Source organism: Lissotriton helveticus, chromosome 3_1 (genome assembly GCF_964261635.1).
Source record: "Lissotriton helveticus chromosome 3_1, aLisHel1.1, whole genome shotgun sequence".
In the NCBI taxonomy this organism is placed as follows: domain Eukaryota; kingdom Metazoa; phylum Chordata; class Amphibia; order Caudata; family Salamandridae; genus Lissotriton; species Lissotriton helveticus.
Window position 1 is genome coordinate 1,511,989,583 of NC_136061.1, and position 23,459 is coordinate 1,512,013,041.

Genomic DNA, 23,459 nt, shown 5'->3' on the forward strand with positions numbered 1-23,459 from the left:
TTCTCGAGTAGGTCAATTTGATGTTGAGGAATAACCGTGTCAGAGATGTTAATTACTAAGTGTTCTTTCTTGGCTTGGGGTCCTTCTTGGAAACACGGAGTACGGTTTCCAAGAAGGACCCCAAGCCAAGAAAGAACACTTAGTAATTAACATCTCTGACACGGTTATTCCTCAACATCAAATTGACCTACTCGAGAAAGGCACGTCATTCATTCCATCAGCACACAGCAATCTACTCGAACTTGAAGTAAGTACTTTCAAGTTTACTAGAAAACTTAGATTACGTCACTTTTTTGACAACATCTTACCTCCAACCACCAAAGACAAACAAGATGAACTTCGAGGCCTCCGACCTCCTAGCACATACCAAGCTCCCAGCAGCCACAAGTGCATCGATCTTTTTGAAAACTTAGTACGCAATGATTTGGCAAAAATCAATTTCAAGAATAAACAGAAACAACAGAACCTAACCATTAAAGACCGAGATACTCTTAAAGCATTGGCTAACAATCCACGAATTCGTTGCATCAAAGCCGACAAGGGAGGGGCTCTGGTAATCCTCAACACTACCATGTACACCCAACGATTATTTGAACATATCCAGGATTCCAGTATCTATATGTTACTCGATAACAATCCTACCAAAGAGTTTCAAAAGATTTTGTTCAACATTGTAACAACAGCACACCAAGCCGGGATCATTGAAGATCGCACTAAGAATTACTTACTACAAGAACATCCCAGGAGCCCGACAATACACATGTGCCCGAAAATACACAAAAATCTCCATAATCCTCCTTTCAGGCCCATTGTATCAACAAAGGGATCCATACATGAACCCACTGGCAAGTTCATTGATAAATATCTTCAACCATTGGTCACTCAAACCACCAGCTACATCAAAGATACCACAGACTTTCTACTCAAACTATCTAAAATTGCCACCAATGCCAATGACTCACTCATACTGTGCACAGCTGATGTCAGCTCTTTATATACCTCCATACCCCATCAAGGAGGCATCGACGCCATTGAACAAGCCCTTCTAAAAAGTGACATTGATGAACAAATGCAATCCTTTCTCATGGAACTGATGATATATACATTATATCACAGTTATTTCCAACAAGACAACCAATGGTACCTCCAGCTATCTGGAATGGCTATGGGAAACTGTGCCGCTCCCACGTATGCGAACATCTATATGGAAAATTTTGAGAATCTTCACATATACCAGAATCCTACCTTCCACAACAAAATCACAATGTACGTCAGATATATCGACGACTTGTTTTTAATCTGGAAGGACACCAAAGAGTCTCTCAGCAACGCATTAAACGAATTAAATGCGAAGGATGAACGCATAAAACTCACCTGGCTCATTAGCGATACAGAAATTACATTCCTAGACGTCAAGATCAAAAATACCCAAAACGGATTCACAACTGACCTACATAGAAAAAGCACTGACAGGAATAACACCTTACATTTTACTAGCTTTCACCAAGGTTCACTGAAGAAACATTTGCCGTTCTCCCAAATGTTGCGCGTCAAACGCATAGTTTCAGACGAACAAACTTACGAAACTCGCATCAAGGAAATGCAAGATCGCTTCCTCGACAGAGGTTACCCTGAACAAGTTCTCAAACAAGCACAAACCCGAGTGGCTAAGATCACTAGACAGGAGAGTCTATAAAAAAAAAACAAAAATGTGGAAGACCGTATGGTAGTAGTTTCCAAATTTTCATCGGTAAGCACCACCTATAAAACCATCATAATGAAGCATTGGCCGATCCTACAACTGGAACCCGATTTCCAGAATATCTTCCAGAAACCTCCCTTATTCGCCTACACTAGAAGTAGGAACATGAAAGAAATCCTTTCCAAACCTACACCCACATTGAAACAGCACAAAGGAACCTTGCCATGTCAAAACTGTAATCATTGTAATTGTATCATCAAAGGCAACATCATTAGACACCCTATGAAAGGCAACGCTATCAAACTTCATGTAGATGCCACTTGTGACTCCATGAACTTGATCTACGCTCTGAAATGCCCCTGTGGCAAATTGTACGTCGGCAAGACCGAGCGCAAAATTAAGACACGGCTTAACGAACATAAATCTAACATACGCCTGAAACTTGAGAAATCTAACGTAGCCATGCATTTTGCGGAATCTCGCCACACTATTGCACAACTCCAATTCTTAGTGTTAGAAACCATCATCAAAACCGAAGGAATTGATAACCGCAAACTACTTCTGAAGAGAGAACTTGAATGGATCTATCGCTTACAGACTCTTAAACCTCAATGTCTTAATGATCGGATTGAATACAGTTGTTACTTGTAAATATGCATTGCTTTGTCATGTACTGTTCATTTAGTATTGTTTTATTCATGCACACCTTTAATGTATTTACACTCCATACACTTTTTATCTGGCTTCTCATCAGTTCCCATCCTTTGTCTCACCCCGTTCCAATATGGCTCCACTTTCTGCTCGTTATTCCGTTCCTCACTCTCGTCCCGTAGTCCTTCGTCAATTTCGCCAGCCCCTGTTTTTCACTTCTATTTTTACCCTCGCAGCCACCGCCGCACATGTAACGGATCATTTCCGCACCCTTGGAGTAGCGTGTTTCGCTACCACTGATACGAAGTAAGCTTTTCCTTAGCTATGGTTAATTCTTTTGTTCTTTCACCGCTAGCACCGTTTACACGCGATTTAATTCCCGCTCACCTCCTATCGTCCCCTCAGTTTTCATCCACCAACGTGGATCACCGCACCTCTGTTCACCTTTCCGTCTTCATTTTTCATTTTTCAACTTCCCCGCAAACACGGATAGAACTCACTCCCTTTGATAGGCACATTAATTTATAACTCCGGTGCACCCCATTCAGGCTTTCATGTTCATTTTTCACCTTTATCTTTGACCTTAATCCTGATCCTGACCTATCTTCCTTTCAGCACTCCGTGACAAAGGGCTCTGCCCGAAATGCATTGGAGAAGTTCGCGCTCATTTTCTTCTATTATTAATGGATTACTACACCATGGATTGATATGCTGTTAATATCATTGGAAATATTCATATGAAGATCTCAGGAAAATAAATAACTTTTGAACTACTACCTTTTGAATTCATTTTATGATCACCAAAGGTGTGCCTCACTTGGGGATGTACCTGCATATCTATGCATACACAACCTTCTTTCATGTTTCACTGGCGTTTTGACGGAAACTCCACCCATGAGAGCACCCAAAACTGAGTAACTTCCTATTAACTCTCATATACTTTCGCAGTGCACCACCCATCCTCCTCTGTTTCAGTTTCAATCCTGAGTCAAGCGCCAAAAACAAAGTAAAAAAAAGCCATGCCTCGTCTTGGTTCTTTTTTTGCAAAGTTACGTTTGTCGAGCTGTATTGAGCTACAGTCATTTAGAAGCATTTATTGCGGACAATTGAAGGCCCAGTCTCATCATTCTCCTGCTTGCTGAGCCACATCTGCTGGAAGATGGACAGGGAGGCCAGGATGGAGCCACCAATCCAGACAGAGTACTTGCGCTGAGGTGAGGCAATGATCTTAATTTTCATTGTGCTTGGTGCTAGAGCTGTGATTTCCTTCTGCATTCTGTCTGCAAAACCAGGGTACATTGTGGTACCACCAGATAACACTGTGTTGGCATACAAGTATTTTAGGATATCAACATCACACTTCATGATAGAGTTGTATGTGGTTTCATGAATACCACATGATTCCATACCAAGGAAGTCGCAGTCGCTCTGAGCTTCCTCACCACTCTCGTGCCTAAGGACCTCTCATCTCCCAGGAACCACCTACCTTAAGATCAAAATGGAGGATGATATTGCTGCACTTGTTGTTGACAATGGATCCGGTATATGCAAGGCCAGCTTCACTGGAGAAGAAGCTCTACGTGCTGTCTTTCCATCCATCGTGGGGCGTCCAAGACATCAGGGTGTGATGGTTGGCGTGGGCCACAAAGACAGCTATGTTGGTGATGAAGCTCAGAGCAAGCGTGGTATCCTGACCCTGAAGTACCCCATTGAACACGGTATTGTCACCAACTCGGATGATATGGAAAATATCTGGCATCACACCTTCTACAACGAGCTCCGTGTTGCCCCAGAGGAACACCCTGTACTCCTTACTGAAGCTTCACCGAACCCCAAGGCCAACAGAGAAAAGATGACACAGATCATGTTTGAGACCTTCGACACTCCAGCCATGTATGTGGATATCCAGGCTGTGCTGTCCCTGTATGCCTCTGGTCGTACTACTGGTATTTTGATGGATTCTAGTGATGGTGTCACCCACACTGTGCCCATCTATGAAGGTAATGCCCTCCCTCATGTCATTCTGCATCTCGACTTGGCTGACAGACTACCTCATGAAGATCCTGGTAGAGAGAGGCTACAGCTGCACAACTACAGCTGAAAGAGTAGTTGTGCGTGACATCAAGGAGAAGCTCTGTTATGTTGCCCTGGACTTTGAGCAGGAAATGGCCACTGCTGCATCTTCATCCTCCCTGGAAAAGAGTTATGAATTGCCTGACGGTCAGGCGATCGCCATTGGCAATTAGAGGTTCAGGTGCCTGGAGGCCCTCTTCCAGCCGTCCTTTCTTGGTATACAATCAAACTTAAATCTGGAAATGCCTCTGAATGCTACATCTCCCCCGGGGAGGCGTAGGGAGGCGCAATGAGGAGAAATGTATTCATATCTCCTCATTTGTTCTCCTCGATGAGCATATTTGGGAATGGAGAAGTTAAGAAATGCATAATCATCTCACATGTGAAGGAAAGTTAAATAATAAATGAAGCATTTCTAACATGCTCGAGTTCCTCGATTACTTTTGTCATAAACTGAAAAATATTGCTTCATCAGTTGGGACGATCCTATCCTAAAGCTGTGCACCGGGTTCAGCAGTGAAACTTTGCTACTGTTATTCAGCACATTTTGAAGGTGTGACACCAGGGTAGATCACGCTGCCCGGTAGCCAGCTAACAAGACCAAAGACGGAAAAATTCAATTTAAATGGAAGAATTTGGTGTGCACTGAAAACTTTTTTCATCAATTAGGTCAAGAGACAAAAAGACGCAGACACAAGATAGCCATAGCTCTACTTCAAGAGACTTATTTAACACAACAAACACTCCAGTTGCTCAGTATAAGGTGGAGGGACACGATAATAGGCACAAAGTATGCAGGCTATGCCAGAGGTGCCCTGATCTGGGTGGCACCAGGTATTCCACTACAGACACACACATGTTGACCCTCAGGGCCGTTATGCGATACTAGAAGGCTTTTTAGATGGCCGCCCACTATCCATGGTTTTCCTTTACCCACCTAACCCAGGGCAATCCACATTCCTTCAAACATTAACCCCACCACTCCACAGGGACCCTTCAGTGCCCACTTATTGGGGGGAGACTACAACGGCGTACCCGATTTAACTCTTGACCCTTCCTGCACTCCCCTCCCCGGAGCTTGGGCTGTTGGGCTCGCACACAATACGTCTACCTGGGCCACCCAGATGCAATTGTTTGACAGTAGGCGCGCAAAACATCCTACAGAACAGGTATATTCACAGTACTTTACTCTCCACGATCTGTACATGCAAATTGACACCATTTACTGCACAGATACGGTGCAGACGCATGTAGCTCATGCTGAGTCATTAGCTCACACTATATTGGACCATAGCCCCCCGCAACTTCAACTGACTTGGGGCGCATCCAGACCCAGCATACCAGCCTGGTGCCTCTCTCTGGAGGCACTTTGTGATCCTGTTCTAAGAGCCACCATCTCACAGTCCATAACCACATACTTCCAGACTAATTAAGGAACGGCCACACATGCAGGTATTGAATGGGACGCCCTGAAGGTTGTCCTGCATGGGCAGGTCATACAGGCAGTGTGCAGCACTCTTATTACACTTACTAGAGAAGTACACTAGAGGCTGAAATACAACAGCTGGCACATACGACCCCTACTGACCCGCACATACTACCAGCACTCTCCAAAGCCAGATTAGCACATAAGGAAGCACTGGATAAACTGTGCACCCTCGAGTACAAACTGTACTCAGCTAGATGCCACAAGGAGGGTGGCAAAGCAGGCAAGAGACTTGCTTGGTTGTTGAAGAGCAACCTTACGCAACCACCCATCACTTCAACATATACCTGTTGGACTTGGCCCTTTTTGCAGGGTCGTCCCTGAACTTTTGCATTCCTCCTGTATTTTGTCTGACCTGTTTTTGTTGGTCTTATGACTCTAGGCACTTTACCAATGCTGATCAGTGCTAAGTGCATATGCTCGCCCTATGGTAAATTGATGTATGGATTAGTGATTCCATGATTGACTGGTTTGGTATACATGTCAGACCCTAGTACAGTGCCCTGAGTGTGCCCAGAGCTTGTAAACCAAATGCTGCTGGTGGGCTTGCCTTGCAGCACTGGGTGTGCCACCCACAGAAGCAGGCTGTAAAAGTGTGTCCTAGGTCTTCCATCGCAGAGCATGTGTGCAGTATGGTACTGCCATGTTGACTGGACAAGTGCACCCACTTACCAGCCCCTAAACCTTCCCTTGTATGCATATTAGTCTCCCCTACTGTAGGCCCAGGGGCAGGGTGCATTGTAGCTAAAAGGTAGGACATACCCTGGTGTGTGTGGCATGTTGTAATAGAGAATTACAGCCATTTTCTTTTTTCACTGTTGCAAGGCTAACTGTTCCCCATAGGCCAGAATGGGCAGTTTGATTATAACATCTTAAAATCCTAACTGACTCAGGGAACCAGGTAGAAATTCAAGATTAGTATGCCTGAACTCAGAATGATAAAATACATCTTTTAGTGAAGGTGGTTTTAACATTCTGTGTTTGAAAATACCACTTTTAGAAAGTAGGTATTTTCTTGCCTAACTGTTGAAGCCTGCCTCTGCTAGGTTGTGTATTCCTTGTCTGGAGTTTGAGTGACAGGGGTCGGAGGATTCCAGGAGACAGGGTGAGTCAGCACAGGGCTGAATACAGCTATCTGCATGTAGATGGGTGGGAGGAGTGCACCTGGGACCTGAATAGGGCTGTGCCTGCCTTCAACAATGTTGGTTCCACCTCCTGTGGTGCGTCTGTTGTCCCTGGCCACACTGTCAAAGGAAAGAAGGAGTCTTGTCAACAAAGTGCTCCAGGACTGCACAGAACTGGTTTGGACTGGGCACAGGACCCTCTGCCTTCAGAGGACAAAGAATTTGCCAGTGTAAATATTTGCACCCAAACCCAAGAACTTTAGATCACTTTTCGGATACAAGAAGAACCTTTGCTGAGGGGAGGAGCCAGAGAAACTGAGGAGGAGACTATCCCTAAGCTGAGTGCTGTTTGGGGGATTGGCCTGCAGTGGTTGCCTGACTGCCAAAGAAAGGAGAAAGGACTTTGTGCTTCTTTCAAATCAACTTGTAAAGGATCTCTAAGGGCTTGAGATAGAGCTTTCTTCCTGCTGAAGTCTCAGGGACAACAGACTTCACCATCCAGCTCCCCTGTGTTCCTTTGCTGGTTATTGAAGTGCCTGCTGTTGCTTCTGAGAGATTGTGTGTCGCTGGGAGCTGGAAGCACGACTCAAAACGAAGAAGAGTGTAGCCGTCGCTGTAGATGCCATCGCATCACCAAAGAAGCGTACCACCACTGTCGCCATCGTATCACCCGAAGCGCCTTGCATCACTGGAGAAGAGTGTCATCGTCGCAGCAGACGCCGTCGCATCACCGGAGAAGCGTGTCGCAGGGCCTGTCGCGGCTCAGAAGAATCATTGAGTCACCCCACGGCCGTCGGACTTGCACGCATCATTGTCGCATCAAGAAGAAGACGCCATTTTGTTTCATTGCACCGGATGTTCATCGCGCATGGCACCACGGAAGCACAGTAAGAAACCAACCCATCACCTCCCCACCCGGAGAAGAACCGATGCATTCCCTACGCAGCAGTAGGGACCCACAGATCACTGTTCTTGTGTGTAAGGAACCGACGCAACACCTTTCCTGCAACACTTTTGTTGTATAGCGTTACACATCCAAAGGTACATTGAACTCAAAGTGTTGCATTTTACTTCTAAAGTGAACTAAGCTATTTCTACCATTTTTGAAGTACAGTATTGTGGATTTTTGTTGTTTGTGGTCTTGTGTTAAGTCTATATAAAAATATGTATTGTTATACTACAACTTGTGTGGTGTCCATCTGTAGTGTTGTCACTGGGTTACTGTATGTGTTTACAACTGCTTTACACACTGCCTCTGATATAAGCCTGTCGCTCATGCCAAGCTACCAAGGGGGTGAGCAGGGGTTATTTTAGGAGTGTACCCCTTACCCTGACTAGACACTAGGGTCTCCATTTGGTCAAAGGTACCTACCTCTGCCAACTAGAGACCCCAAATCTAACAATACCCTGGATGGTACCCTGGTCAACACACATGAGCAGATCAATGACTCCTTTTATAAATACTAAACATCATTATACAAGTCCCCAGACTCAAGATTCAGATGACCCACAGGCAATGCAACTGTTCCTAGAACAGGCAGCTCTTACACAAGTAACACAGGACCAGTATACGGAACTAGAGGCTTCGCTCATTGTAGCCGAAATCTCGGACACCATTAAACAGCTAGCTAGAGGCAAAACCCCCAGAATGGACGGCTGGCCCATGGAATGGAATGCTACTTATTCAACTCAGTTGGCTCTCGGTTGCTCACTATCTTTAAAGAATCCTTTGATAGAGGCACATTTCCTCCTTCTCTCCGTGAGGTGATCCTCATAGTCCTCCCAAAACCTGGTTGGGACCCCCTCCTCAAGAGCTCGTACCGTCCGCTGTCATTGCTTACATTGGACTATAAATTCTTGGGTAAATTGCTGGGCAATAGGAGCAGGGGACTGAACCTTCAACGCTTGTTGAAACTCTTAGAGTGGGCCCAAAAAGCTCAAGAGCAACACTGGATAGCAGCCTTAGAAATAGAAAAGGCCTTCAACAACCTGGGATGGGACTACCTACGGGCGGTGCTGGCTCGATTTGGCATAGGCCCCAAGTTCCTCCGCTGGGTGAAAATATTAAACACTAACCAATGTGCCAGGGTGAAAATGGGCCATGTCATCTCACCACCTTTTGACATTGAGTGCAGCACCAGGCAGGGTTGGCCACTTTCACCAATTCTTTTCGCCTTGACCATGGAGCCCCTGGTATGCACGCTCCACGGTCACGTTATCGACTGGGGCATACGAGTGCATACCCAGTGGCATTTAGTGTCCCTTTATGTGGATGACGCACTGATTTATTTATGCAATGAGGGCGAGGCACTCCGTGGTCTAGTTGCACTACTAGAAGCCCATGCACAGCTGTCGGGCTTGAAAGTCAACTGGGATAAGTCCGTCTTATTCCCGATGTCGCCCATCCCAATCGAACAGAGACAGCGGCACCCCCATGCCCCACTTGCCAGAGTGTATGACTCCCTTAAATACCTGGGAGTCCAGTTCTATCATTCACCATCTTGTTGCAACTTGGGGAAGGCGATCACCAGTGCCAGGGCGACTCTCCCGTTCTAGACCATGTTCCCGCTACCCTCCATGGGCCGGATAGCCATATCCAAGATGCTAAGGTAAGAATTAAGGGAACCCCTCTAGAAGTAATCTAGGTCAGGGAAAAGAGGGGATTGAAATGAACACAATAATATACATTTCCCTCACAGACCATCCTACTTTCTCATTAGACATTGTTCATATACATTTCAATAAACATCAAGGATGCAACAGTGACAACTCCAATCAACTCATTATATTTTATTTTATTAAAGTGTATCGTTTCTTTTTTTCATCTCATTACTTTGTTTTATCAAAAACCTTTTTTTCAAGTTATTATTTTTCTTATATTTTTCTGTAAAACATATTTATGTATAGTTCCGAACTTGTAAAACCACAAATACATTTCTTTTTGAGCAGTGATTATTTACAATCCAAACATGATATAGAACCAATTTTAAGAAGAATACATACAAACAAACTCCCCTGGATAAGAATAAATACATACAATCATACTTAAATCACACCAACTCATACAATCTTACATCAACTACACTCATACACTATCTGTACACAGTTGAGTGATTTATAACAGGAGAGAACCCCTGCCAACACCTGAATCTCAATGTAGGGCACGAGACTCAGCAATAGGTCGACGTGCGTTTCGGTGGGTTAGAGATGTAAAAAACACCTTCCTCAGGACCTTTCCAGATATCTTGCATTCACTTCCCAGGGGACCTATAAATACATAAAAGTATCAGCACTGTTGCACTCAGAATTTTTATTTTTTAATTTGATAACAAAGTCAAACACTATAGTCGGACCTAACATGAACACCCATCTATCACTACAGAACATATATCACTCAACCACTCAATAGTCATTATGATGAAGCGGGTCAGGTGTATATTCACATAGGCTGCCACAATCAAATTGACCGTGTGTTGTGATCCATCAAAGGAGAAACAGTTGTTCGCAACAACAGTAATGTTAGATAAACCTAATAGTTCCAATACCATCACCATCACCCTGTGACAGGGATGTTCCTCCTCCCTATGCTCCTATATTTCTTTACCGTCCTCCTCTATAGACCACCTCAGAAACTGTTCCACGATCTACGGTCATTGCTAGTCTCTTTGATATGAAGCAGCTCCAGGGCAAGGGTAGCACTCTCGAAGCTGCATCTCCCTATATTGGAGGGAGGTTTGGGAGCTCCCATTTATGAGCTATACTATGCGGCCGCGAAGCTCCAATGGCCTAAGCGTTGGTTTGCAAAGAAGAACCTAGCAGAACTGGATACTTGGGCAAATACACTCTCACAACCAGACCTGCTTGAGTGGCTATCAGGCACCAAAACTCAGCTCCAGAGGACTGAGGGCAGCACATTGCTACGGGCAGCCCGTAATGCCTGGTCGCATTACGTAATAGCCAAACGTCTCCCTCCACCGTATGCCCCAGACCTCCCAATTGAAACATCACCAGGGTCATATACCCCCCTAAAACGTCTGGAATTGGCCGAAAGGCAGGCAGCTGGCCTGACAACATGAGGAGACTTATTAACTGACTCCGCCCTACACAACTTCAACACTCTGATGGACGACTATGGTGTGTCACCGGGAACGTTCTTTCTCTACGCAACACTAACACAACAGGCAAAATGAATATGGGGGGATATAAGTACGGTACCACCAACTTCTGAAGACTTGAAGACACTACTGACACATGGGTCAGGCGGGAAAGCTATCACTGCCATCTAGAATTCACTCAGCATGGACACAGCACCCTCATTGTCTCCATTACACAAATACTGGACAGTGGCACTCTCCACCAAAACCATAGATAAGCAATGGCAGCAATGCGTGGGAAACCCCAAAATCATCTCAATGAATGCCAGACTGAAATTAACGCAATTCAACTATTTGCACCACACATACTTAAACCCACACAGGCTGGCACATATGTACCCGACCTCCACAGACATTTGTGCCAGGTGCCGTGACTCGGGCGCTGATTTTATGCATATGGTCTGGACGGGTTCTCACATTATAGCATACTGAGGGAAAGTATCTGATGTACTGACAGCGGCAACGGGAACCATAATTCCAACTCAGGGCGCACACTACTTGCTAGGCATAACAGAATGGAATGCTCGTCTTAAGACCATCAACAAATTAATTGACCTGGTGCTGGGTCTGGCCAAACGCTCCTTGGCCATGGCCTGGAAATCCCCGATGGGCCCATCCACTAGACACTGGCTGAACGCCCTCTGGTGTGCCTTGATAGCCGAACACGTGACACTAACATCTCAGCCCCCATGCCCACCAACTTGTGTGCATGACATCTCAGCCCTCACGCCCACCAACTTGTGTGCAACCTGTAGACTGGAAACACTATGTAACTATTATAGAAGCTAGCCTCCGTGATTCCAATGGCCATGGGTAATATGGTAGTGGTACTGACGTCGCAACCGGATGACGCAACTGGGACACCCTGAGCACCTACACTACAGCGTTCACACAAGTAGAGTGTTAGGCTACAAATATGCAGGCACAGTAGACAGATATAGTAATCCCACACTTCCTGCCCTGCCTGATCGCACCTGCACATAACGTGGCACCTGCACTGTAAGACTCCTCTCTCATTGTACTCCCAATGCAGTACCCATCATTGCAGGACCCTGTAGGTTCACACTCGGCACATGCGGCACAATCTGCGGCAACATATTTATGACAATCATAGGACAGGCACATTAGTTAGGTGGTGTTATGTTTAATTTTTATATCATGTTTTGATGCAACTTTGTACAGTAACATCTGTTGGTAACCTCTGTAGTGAAATAATGCTGTTATTGTTTATTTGCAATGTTGATTACGGCGACTCGCCCCCCACCTAGTGGGCACAATAATGCAAATGGAGATGTGCTACTACCACAGCTACTGTGCTATGTCGCATTTACAGCTGTATGTTGTGAGTATAAAACAAAGAAAGATTATTAAAAAATAACTACATGGCAATATTTTGGAAGCAAGCTTCTGAAAAATCGGAAGTCAGCCAGAATATGATGAAGCAGTGTTATGACTGGGTGGCTACCCCTGTGGAATTCCAGCCAGGACAAAAAGTGTTAATGTGGGAACCCATGGAGCCAAGGGCCCTCGAAGACTATTGCAATGGAGCTTATGATATTGTTGAGCGGAAGGGGGAGACCATATACCTGGTAGACTTTAAAACCCCAAACATGCACAAAGTGTTCTCCATATCAAGTGTCTCAAACCACACTTGGGAGGTCTGACAATGCCATGTTGTTAGTGATAGATGGCGGGAAGAAGAGGAGAGTATACCTCTCCCTGACCTCCTAGCCTCAAAAGAGAAGGATGGGTCAGTGGAAGAAGTAGACCTCTCCCCTTCCCTGACTTCAGAGCAGCAGAGGGGCTATCAGGACTTGGGAAACTTCTCCTCTCTGTTTTCCCTTACACCTCGTGTTAGAACTGGGGTCTCTAGTTGGCTGAGGTAGGTACCTTAGGCCAAATAGGGACCCTTGCTTCTAAGTCAGGGAAAGGAAGGACACCTTCTAAGGTAGCCCCTGCTCACCCCCTTTGTAGTGTGCCACGAGCAGCCAGGCTTATCTCCAAGGCAAATGTGTAAAGTATTTGCAACCCCACTCTCAGTAACCCAATGATGACACCACAAATGGACTCCACACGAGTTTCACAAAAAAAAACAAGTATATGTTTATATAAAAAGATATACAATGAGACCTCACAATAAAAATCCAACATATACGCATTTGTAATATTTCACCTTGCCGATTATTAGGTGAGCAAGCCCTTGTAGGTTCTTGCAGTTTTATGAGCAATTCTAGATGATCCAATGCAGTCCTAATGCAATGCTATGCAGTTCATAATGCAAGAATCAGGCACTTGGTAATGTAACAATAATGCAGTTGGTTATGCAACAATCAGGCAGTTCATAATGGCAAAATAATGCTATTCGGAATGCAACAATTAGGCAGTTTATTATGCAAAAATAATGCAATGCGTAAAGCAACAATCAGGCAGTCCGTTATGCAAAAATAATGCAATGCGTAATGCATCAATCAGGTAGTTTGTTATGCAGAAATAATGCATTGCGTAATGCAGCAATCAGGCAGTTCGTAATATCAAAATGATGTAATGCGTAATGCAACAATCAGGCAGTTCGTAATACCAAAATAATGTACTTAGCTACCGATCACAGTGCTCGGGACAGTCTCTATGCCACTCCTGCTGACTCGCGGTCAGCTAGAGCCACAATATGCCCCCAACATGGGTATGGTGTAAAACAAAGTGTAGCTTTAAACTCCGGTCCAGTACTGATACTACACGACAAGTACAGGCCGCAATATGGACTTCAGCGGAGGCACGCTCTGCAAGAATAGGAAAGGCCAAGAGTGTTTCTCTCCGAGCCCGCATCCCGCCACAGGCGCGACACATGTATGCTCGCTGAGTGTTACCTGGGGGGTGCGATCTCAATCTCCTCTCCTCATGACTTGGGCCTCCGATGCAACTTTGTCGTTCTTGGGCAGTGGAACCCGGGGCCCCCCACACGCGGGATTGGTTTGAGGTCCCTCCTTGGCAAAGAAGGGCTCGAACCGGCGGCACAGCTCCTCTGGGGATGCCAGTCCAGGCCAATGGCAATGACAAAGATCTCAGGGTGCAACAGGGCACATGCCCACAGCGTCGCTGGAACTCACTTGAGCTACGGGTGCACACGGTCACAGTGCAATCCTCACGAAGCTCTCAGGCTGCACGAAGCACGCGCACCCAGCGTCAATGAGACTCACTTGAGTTCCGGGTGCATATGATCACAGGGCAATCCTCACGAAGGTCTCAGGCTGCACAAAGCACATGCACACAGCGTCGCTGAGACTCACTTGAGTTCCGGGTGCGCACGATCACAGAACAATCCTCACGAAGGTCTCAGGCTGCACAAAGCACACGCACACAGCGTCGCTGAGACTCACTTGGACTCCTGGTGCCCACGTTCACAGGGCAATACTTACGAGGGTTTCAGGGTGCAAAAAGCACACACACACAGCATTGCTGAGACACACTTGAGTTCCGGGTGCACAGAATCACAGGGCAATCCTCACGAAGGTCTCAGGCTGCACAAAGCACACGCACACAACGTCGCTAAGACTCACTTGGATTTCGGTTGCACACGATCACAGGACGATCCTCATGAAGGTCTCAGGCTGCAAAAAGCACACGCACACAGCGTCGCTGAGGTACACCTGGAAACATTTGTGTTCCTGAGTTTCCACAACAGGAAGCCAGCTCTGCTCAGTCCCTTGGGGATATGTTTCTTCAGGACACAGCACACAGCAAAGTCCTTTTAAGCAGGGGGAAACAGCACACAGCAAAGTCCCTTTAGCCTCTCCTTGGTTAAAGCAGCAAACTGCAGGCCAGCCCCACAACACACAGCAAGCGACAGTCCTTTCCTTCAGTCTTTTCAGCTGTTTCTTCCTTGGCAGAGGTTCCTCTTGACTACAAAGTAGTTTCAAGCCTTTACAGTGTTTATTAGTTCCATTCCATTCCAAGGTCCAGGGGTTTCAGCTCTCATAGTTATACCCCTAAATGTCTTGGAAGTCTTTGTGTTCATGGGGGCACTGACCCCTGTCCAAACCAGTCCTGGGTATCTCCCTGCCAGTGACACCTTCTTCCTTTGATAGTGGGGGTCTGGCTCCTTAATCACTCAGTAGGAGATGGAGCCATTGTTTTATGGTGGCATCCCAGGCCTCTTCACCTCCAGGGGCTACCCCTCCCCTAAACTCCAGAGGCAGGTCAGCCTGTTGCTGTCTCACCTCTTCCAATGGGTCAAGACATTCCCTAGAGACTATCACATTCAAATCCAGACAGTCAATCAACAAACAGGCTGAGATACACAGAAATGTTAAAACACAAAAACCCAGCCACTTCCAAAAGAGTGTTTTCTAAACACACAATGCAAAAACCACCTTCACAAAAAGACATGTTATTAAATTGTGAGTTCAGAAACACTAAACTTCACCTCTCCATCTTAAGTCTATGGGATATAGGCTGGAAACGTATTACACAGCCTTCCCCATTGTGTCCTATGGGCAAGATGGCCTTTCAAAAGTGAAAAACAAAATGGAGAGTATTTCACTGTCAGGACATGGTACACACCTCAGTACATGTCCTACCTTTCACATACACTGCACCCTGCCCAGGGGGGTACCCTGGACCTACCATAGGGGTGTCTGATATGCATAAAAAGGGAAGGTTAAGGCCTGGCAAGTGAGTGCACTTGTCAGGACAACATGGCAGTATAACAGTGGCAGGCCTGAGTTCCTTCTTTAGGTCTACTTGTGTGGGTGGCACAATTAGTGCTGCAGGCCCACTGGTAGCATTTGCATTACCAGCCCTGGCACACATAGTGCGCTTTACTAGGGACTTTTCTAGGAAGGCAAACATACCAATCATGGACAACCAATTACCATTACACTTTATACTGGGAGCACTTGCGCTTTGACACTGATCAACAGTGGTAAAGTGCCCAAAGCATCTAAGTTGGCAACACCATGTCAGAAAAAAGGTCTAGGGGAAAGGCAAAAAGTTTAGGGAACTTTAGCCAGAAAGGGCCAAGTCCAACATAACCCCCTATCAGCCTAATGCCGCGGTAGACCAATCAACTACCTTGATGGACTTCCCTGCTTGGGGCGATAGAACACGGACGAAGGCCCGCTACCGCAGGCACTGCCTCCTGTTCTATGCCTTCCTGCCCCAGGGGGTTCTCTTGGTCACTACTCCCTGGGCCAACTATGCTGCTTCATGGGTACTTTCTGGCAGTCGGGGGCCCTCCGGGGTTGCTGGTCCCTTGCCAACTTCCACCTAGAGCGGTACCCCTGGAAGACCCATCAGTCAGGATACTGTCTCCAGTTGTCCTGCCCTCCAGGTTAGAGGTGAGTTTACCTTGGTCACTTCTAGGGGACCTAGCCCTACTGGCTGGGCACTGTCCCACTGGTTTTCCCATGGGGGGACCCCTTGATCCCTTAAACTTCCATTTAGATGTCAGTGCCTGCTATTTAGGAATGGCACCCTCAAACTTCAGGACCACAGGAGCTCTGCTTACAGATGCCCCATGCCCTCTGAGGCTAAGTGTTCTTCCTCACACAGCTGAGAAGTAGGCACTAGGCCTCCCACCGGGGGCACCTCTAAGGAACCCTCCAGTCTCTGGGGTGGTGCAGTGAACCCCTGGGGATGCTGCTCACACTCCCTCCTTCTCCTTTGAGACAGGGTGCAAGCTTGCACGCTCCCCCCACTACTCTGGGAACTAACTGGTCTACTTCACCTCTCTTGCCTTCTTAATGCCTCCTCAGTCCCATTGACTCATGGCCAGGGGTCGGGCTCTTGTGCCAGCTCCCTGGAATCAAAGAGCTCGCTCAAAGAGCTCAAGGGTTGGCGCAATCCTGGAAAACAATTACTGAGCCTAGGCTCCCTGGGGGTCAAATTGAGCAACCCCTTCAAATCATTTGCGCGGTGCCTGCCACGTTGTACACTGCCCCCATGTGCACCCCCCATCCCACAGAGTACCTGGGGGCCCGCGAAGGCCCCCGCAAGAAATCCCCGCATGCCTTTCCATGACGGCAATGCCGCCACGGAAAGGCATGTTACCGCCCACATCTTAATATGGCTGGCAGTGTCTAAAAGACACCACCACCATATTGATCCCTTTTCCGCCCAGTCAACATGTCAACTGGGCGGGAAAGCGGCGTGCGGTCTTTCCGTCCGCCACAGACCCCCCGGCCATGGTAATATGGCGGGGGGTCTTTGCAGCAAGGATGGCGGGCGGCTCGCCCCAGCAGGGCCTGTGGTGGCTACCGCTGGCCCAGCGGGGGCAATCGGCCCGCCATCCTAATGATGCCCTAAGTCTTTGGAAATGTACACCTTACCCACTGGCACTGGTACTGTGCTGCCACCTTTTGAACTGGACTCTGCCTGTTTAACCTTCATGTCCAGTTCCCTCATGCTTAACTCATGAGCTAAGATAATCTTCTTCTCTTCCAAGGCGAGAACGTTCCTGCTCTCCTCTGCTCGCTTTTCACTTTCAATGAGCAGATTTTTGTCTTCTGCTTGAGATTTATGTTTTAAAATCTCCAACTCATGCTCTCTGACCCTTTGGTTTTACTCCAGCTCCTCTGGGGAAAAACTCCTCCCTGAATAGTTACTACCAGTCCCTGAGGCTGGTCCTTCCACTGGCAAATCCTGTAGACCAAATCCATTCTCTGGGTCATCCTTGTCCACCTCAACATCACCTGTCTCCTGAGCTCCTTTGGCTTCTCACCAGGCCCACAGGCCGTTTGCATCTCCTTCTTCTTGGTGCTACTTTTCATGGGACATCACAAAGCTCTGCAGAATTTGCTCAATGGATCAACTTTGTAGGTAAGCAATACCTCTATGTCAAACTCCAATTCTGCAACCTCACTGGCTACTTGACTCCTCTGAGACACGATGTGTGGCTTAAAGGTCACTCAAAAATAGAACCAAAAATCAAAACACAATATGTGGCGACGTCGTGGTCTGCGCTAAACTAGTGATGTACACCAATCACTGTGAATGAATTTGCTAATACACGTTTAAATCCCAAACCACTGACCACCAATGTTAGAACTACGGGTTAATAGTTGGCTGAGGTAGGTACCTTAGGCCAAATGGGGACCCTTGCTTCTAAATCAGGGAAAGGAAGGACACCTTCTCAGATAGCCCCTGCTCACTCCCTCGGTAGTTTGGCACAAGCAGCCAGGCTTATCTCCAAGGCAACTTTGAGCTTCTGAAAGACTCTGGGGAGCCAACCCTAACTTAATTCACCTTCACCAACTCAGAGCAGAATGCAGAACATATAAAAATCACATCATCAAAGTAAAAGCAGTCTTTTTCCGCAGCGCCCTTGAAAATGCCATAAATCGCCAGAAAAAACTTACTAGCATCATAAAAATACAGACTTCAAAAACCACTGGATAAAGACCTCAGGTCTCCAAAGAACGCTGTGATATATTCGCTAAGAGGCATATTACCTAGGAGTTGCGATAAATATCACAAAGTGGGCTTTGCGCTGTTATTCTTATTGCCGGCAATTGCTGTATTTAGTTGCTGTGCTAGCGTTGTATTATCAACGATTATCTCAAAGGCAATAGAAAATTCAGTGATAGCGGGGTTTTCCATGGAACATCGCTGGTTTTCTAGCAATGTTCCACGGAAAACGGCTATAGGCTTGATAATAAGACCCAGTGGCCTTAGCCGCACAATCCACCCCCATGTTAGGCATGCCTTAGTCAGGAATTTACCAGACGTTAAATTCCTGCCTTAAGGCAGAGTTAGAGCAATTAAAATTATCGCTGCGACTCGTTGACAATATCACAAAGCTGCCTTTGCGATATTTACCCGTATTGTTTCGACAGCCATGCCTACTTTGCATCTCATTAGCGATGTGATGGTAGGCGTGCTTGAAACAGGCGCTAAGTAAGGAAAACACTCGCTAGCGTGTCATTGATGATATTGCGATATAATTGTCGCCGCTTTCGCCCAAAAACGGACGCTAAAGCGGTGATAAATAGATCGCCATTCCTTAAAAATAAGCCCCCAAATTCATTGATGAGAAATCACGATGATCGAGTCACTCTTGAATGCCTCATACAAGCATCTAAAGTAACCACCCTCCACACCACAGATACCACCCTGCTCTCCTCTGACTTCCAAGTAGGGCGCCCCCTCCTGAGACAAATGAGGGCAATCTAATCCTAGGATCCCCCTCTACCCCCAATTGCTAGAAAGCCTTCAACCCACTCACAGAAATGGACATCTCTAAACTTATTGCGAATTCAACGCCTTCCTCCGACTTCGCAGACCCCTCACGGTCTCCGTGGAAAAAAATCTCAATCACGTCATTACCACCTCTGGACGATGATAATGAACAGATCCATAAGCATGGCGGTCATGCCAGGCAGCCTAAAACTAGGCCAAGTCACTTCACTACTAAAAAACTGGAATCAGACCCTGAGGACCTCAACAATTTCAGGGCAATCTCAAACCTGCCCTGCCTCGCCAAAACCCTTCAGAAATGTGTTCTAATCCATACCAACAAATACATCAACACTTACAATCTCCTGGATCCTCACCAATTAGGCTTCAGATAGGGCTGTTGCATGGAAACAGTGTTACTAAATATAGCAGATGACATCCACAAATGTATGGATACCGGCCGTTGCTGCCTACTCATCCTCCTAGACCTATCTGCAGCCTTCGACGCGGTGGACCACAAACATTTTCTCAACACCCTCAAACAACAGATTGGAGCAGACAGCATCGTACTGAAATGGTTCACATCTTTTTTTTCACAACCGCTCTCAACAATAAAAATAAACAACACTACTTCAGATACCTCTACTATAACCAGAGGTGTCCCGCAGGGCTCAGTCCTCTCACCTACTCTCTTCAATGTCTATTGGAGCCCCAAGTTAACATCCCTTTCCTCCTCTATGCAGACAACATCCAGCTCTACCTGGAAGTATGCTACCCAGAAGATATATGCCGTCTAAACGATACCCTAACAAAAATCCAAAACTGGCTATCATACAACCACTTAAAACACAACCAAGAAAAAACAGAAATTCTTCTCTCAAACAACGGACAAACCCACAGGTTCCAAGAATAGATCAAGCTTATCAACTCCTTAAATCACACCCTAACTTTGGCCAGCTCCACCAAATTGCTGGGAATCATACTGGACCCTAACCTGAACATGAGCTCACACATTAAGACTACTGCAAGGAGTGCCCTGTACAAACTAAAACTGCTTAACAAAATCAAGCCCTTGCTCCCTCCTAATGATCTCAAAACCACAATGCAAGCCTTGGTTCTGTCCAGACTGGACTACGGGAACGCTGTCCTCACAGGCACAGCAAAATCCCACCTAGCCCCCATGAGAACAATTCTAAATGCAGCAGCAAGGATGGTCACTGGAGCCACAAAGCACGATCACATATCCCCCTCCCTGAAAGAACTCAAGTGGCTCCCAATTGAATTTTGCTGCCATTTCAAAACTGCTTGCCTCACCCAGAAAGTTCTTCACACTGGTAAACCAGTCTACCTGGCAGCCAAACTCACCAAGGCAGGCCAGGCAAGAAACCGGAGGAGCACCAACAACATACTTCTCATACCCCCAAAGAGACATAAACAAAAAGCCGTGGCTCGCTCCTTCTCTGGCAATGCCCGCAAAATCTGGAACTCCCTACCAGCATATCGGAGAACCAACCCCTCCATCATGACATTCAAGAGACAACCAAAGGATATCCTACTCTCTCGGCACCTTTAAACCCTTCCGGACATTGGCTGTCCGTTTTTGTCTGTCTGTTTTCCTTATTGCCTGTCTACATGTTGTAAAGCGCTCTTATACCCATGGGTTCTGACAGCGCTATATAAAGCTCTCTAAATAAAATAAATAAAAATAAACAGGGGAGTTCACAGGCCAGTTCACATGTTGGGGTTGGCATGAACATGTTAACAGGCTAAAGCATGGTGAATGAAATGGTGGAACTGGTGAATTTGTTGTGTGGTGATCCCCTTGGGGACATTGTAAGTTGGAGGATTGTTCAAATATTTTGGGGCAGATTTACAATAACTGGAGCATCCCTGCATATCAGCAGGGATTTGCGAGTTATTGTGCATCACGGCATACACCTCTTGGGCCACCATGGATGCGCCGCATTTACAATGCGGCGCACCATGGGGCAAGAATAGACAGATGCGTGACGCATCTGCTCCCGTAAAGGTGACGCGTTGCTGGAGTTGCGTCGCAAGCGCGACACAGCTCCAGCAAGGCTCGGGTGCCCCTATGCCTAACATGCTGCATCAATCCTTACGCCTGCTTCAAGCAGGCGCAGGGTTTTGACGCAGCATGGCCTTAAAAGTGACTGAGTGAAATCTTGTAGATTTCACTAAGCCACTTTTAGGAGGCGTTCCTGCATCGGAACGTCCCCCCCTCCCCCTGCGCCGGAACACCCATAAGTGGCGAAGTGCTTTACAATGTGACGCAACTCCCAGGGGTATCCAGGGCCAAACAACGAGTTTGATGCATTCACGGACACGAATAGAGCCACGTTTTTCTGCATTTATTCAGCCAAACTGACCCCTGATGAAAGGTCAATTTAATCGACCCGAAATGCATTGGGTATTTGAAATGCTGCAAACAAATGAATAAAATGAAGATATGTTTGTGATAATAAATGCAAAGTGAAAATGGATGAATCAAACCAATAAACTACGATTCAAAAAGAGTTACACATTTTGGAATTATTTCGGACGAAGTTACATTGAAGTATGTGAAGAAACTTGATTGTTTCGAGTAAAAATAGAGCGCACGCCTTTGTGAGAGGATCACTCTTCATCACATTCTTTTGAAATTAGATAAGGCAAGGATAGGCACCTTGCGACAGACGTGGCGCCGACACGAACTTGTGAGAATTTGAGTACTACAGTTTACCGAGTGCACAGGGATATCAAATTATTTTGATTCAACTATTTTGCCTACCCCATGCCCTACTGCACCAATTGAGAAAATGCAATTTGAAGATATCGCGCAAATCACAACTAATAAAGCAGAAGCATTAGGATTTTCCACAGAAGCCGCAGAGGAAATCTATGGCTTAATACAGGAGACCAGAGCATTCACACCCCAAATCACGACAACAGCACAATTGCTTAAACAATTCGAATATATCTGCAAAAAAGTAACTAACCAAATGCTGCACGCCACAACTCTAATTCACTATCATAAAAACAAAAGGATACCTAGAGGACTAAGAATAGCCCTTAAGCCAATGCTATGTAAAAATAACAAAAAATCAGTTGAAAAATGGTACCATGGGGTATCCACCGCGCCAAACAACGAGTTTGAAGCGTTCACGGAGACGAATAGAGCCACGTTTTTTCTGCATTTATTCAGCCAAACTAACCCCTGATGAATGGTCAATTTAATCGACCCGAAATGCATTGGGTATTTGAAATGCTGCAAACAAATGAAAAAAATGAAGATATGTTTGTGATAATAAATGCAAAGTGAAAATGGATGAATCAAACCAATAAACTATGATTCAAAAAGAGTTACACATTTTGGAATTATTTCGGATGAAGTTACATTGAAGTATGTGAAGAAACTTGATTATTTCGAGTAAACATAGAGCGCGCGCCTTTGTGAGAGGATCACTCTTCATCACATTCTTTTGAAAGCATCTCCCAGATGCGTCACGTTGTAAATACCCCGCAGCATGGCGCTGGCTTTGCGCCGCCGCTACGTCACAAAAGTGATGTAACGGCGGCGCAAATGTGGCATACGGGGCTTGTAAATCTGCCCCTTTGTGTGTTGGATTTGTTTTATGTAATGGCCCCTGAGGAAGGGACTATTTGTCCCGAAAGACATGCAAGGTTTCATTGTAACGCTCTGTCAAATAGCTGACTAACCTGTTTTTTGCCGGAGTATTGAGCACAAAATTACTGTGCTATAAAATTTTCATTGCCATCTCAACTACCAAAACATACTAAAGTTAAATGGATATATAAGCATTTACATTTCTTAACTTACCTTTGTATCATGAAAAATGTATATTATTGGTGTACATATATGTCGAGATAAGTATAGTAAATCTACACCTACATATGTATACATTCCTCCACAATATTTTGGTTGATATTATGGATACGATATTTTGTAGCACAATATGTAAAACTCTAATTATTGCTACTGTTTCTGAAGAACATTCCAGCATAGGTTTAATGATGTAGCACTGTGTAAAAAAATTGTCATCGGCTGCAGAGGCTGAAATCTTTGTAACTTTTTGGCAGAG

General features: G+C 45.9%; 1 pseudogene; it reads left to right on the forward strand.

Moving 5' to 3' along the window:
• The first annotated feature begins 3,851 nt into the window (after nt 1–3,851).
• On the forward strand, nt 3,852–4,454 carry LOC144825023 (actin, cytoplasmic 1 pseudogene; annotated as a pseudogene).
• The last annotated feature ends 19,005 nt before the right edge of the window (nt 4,455–23,459 follow it).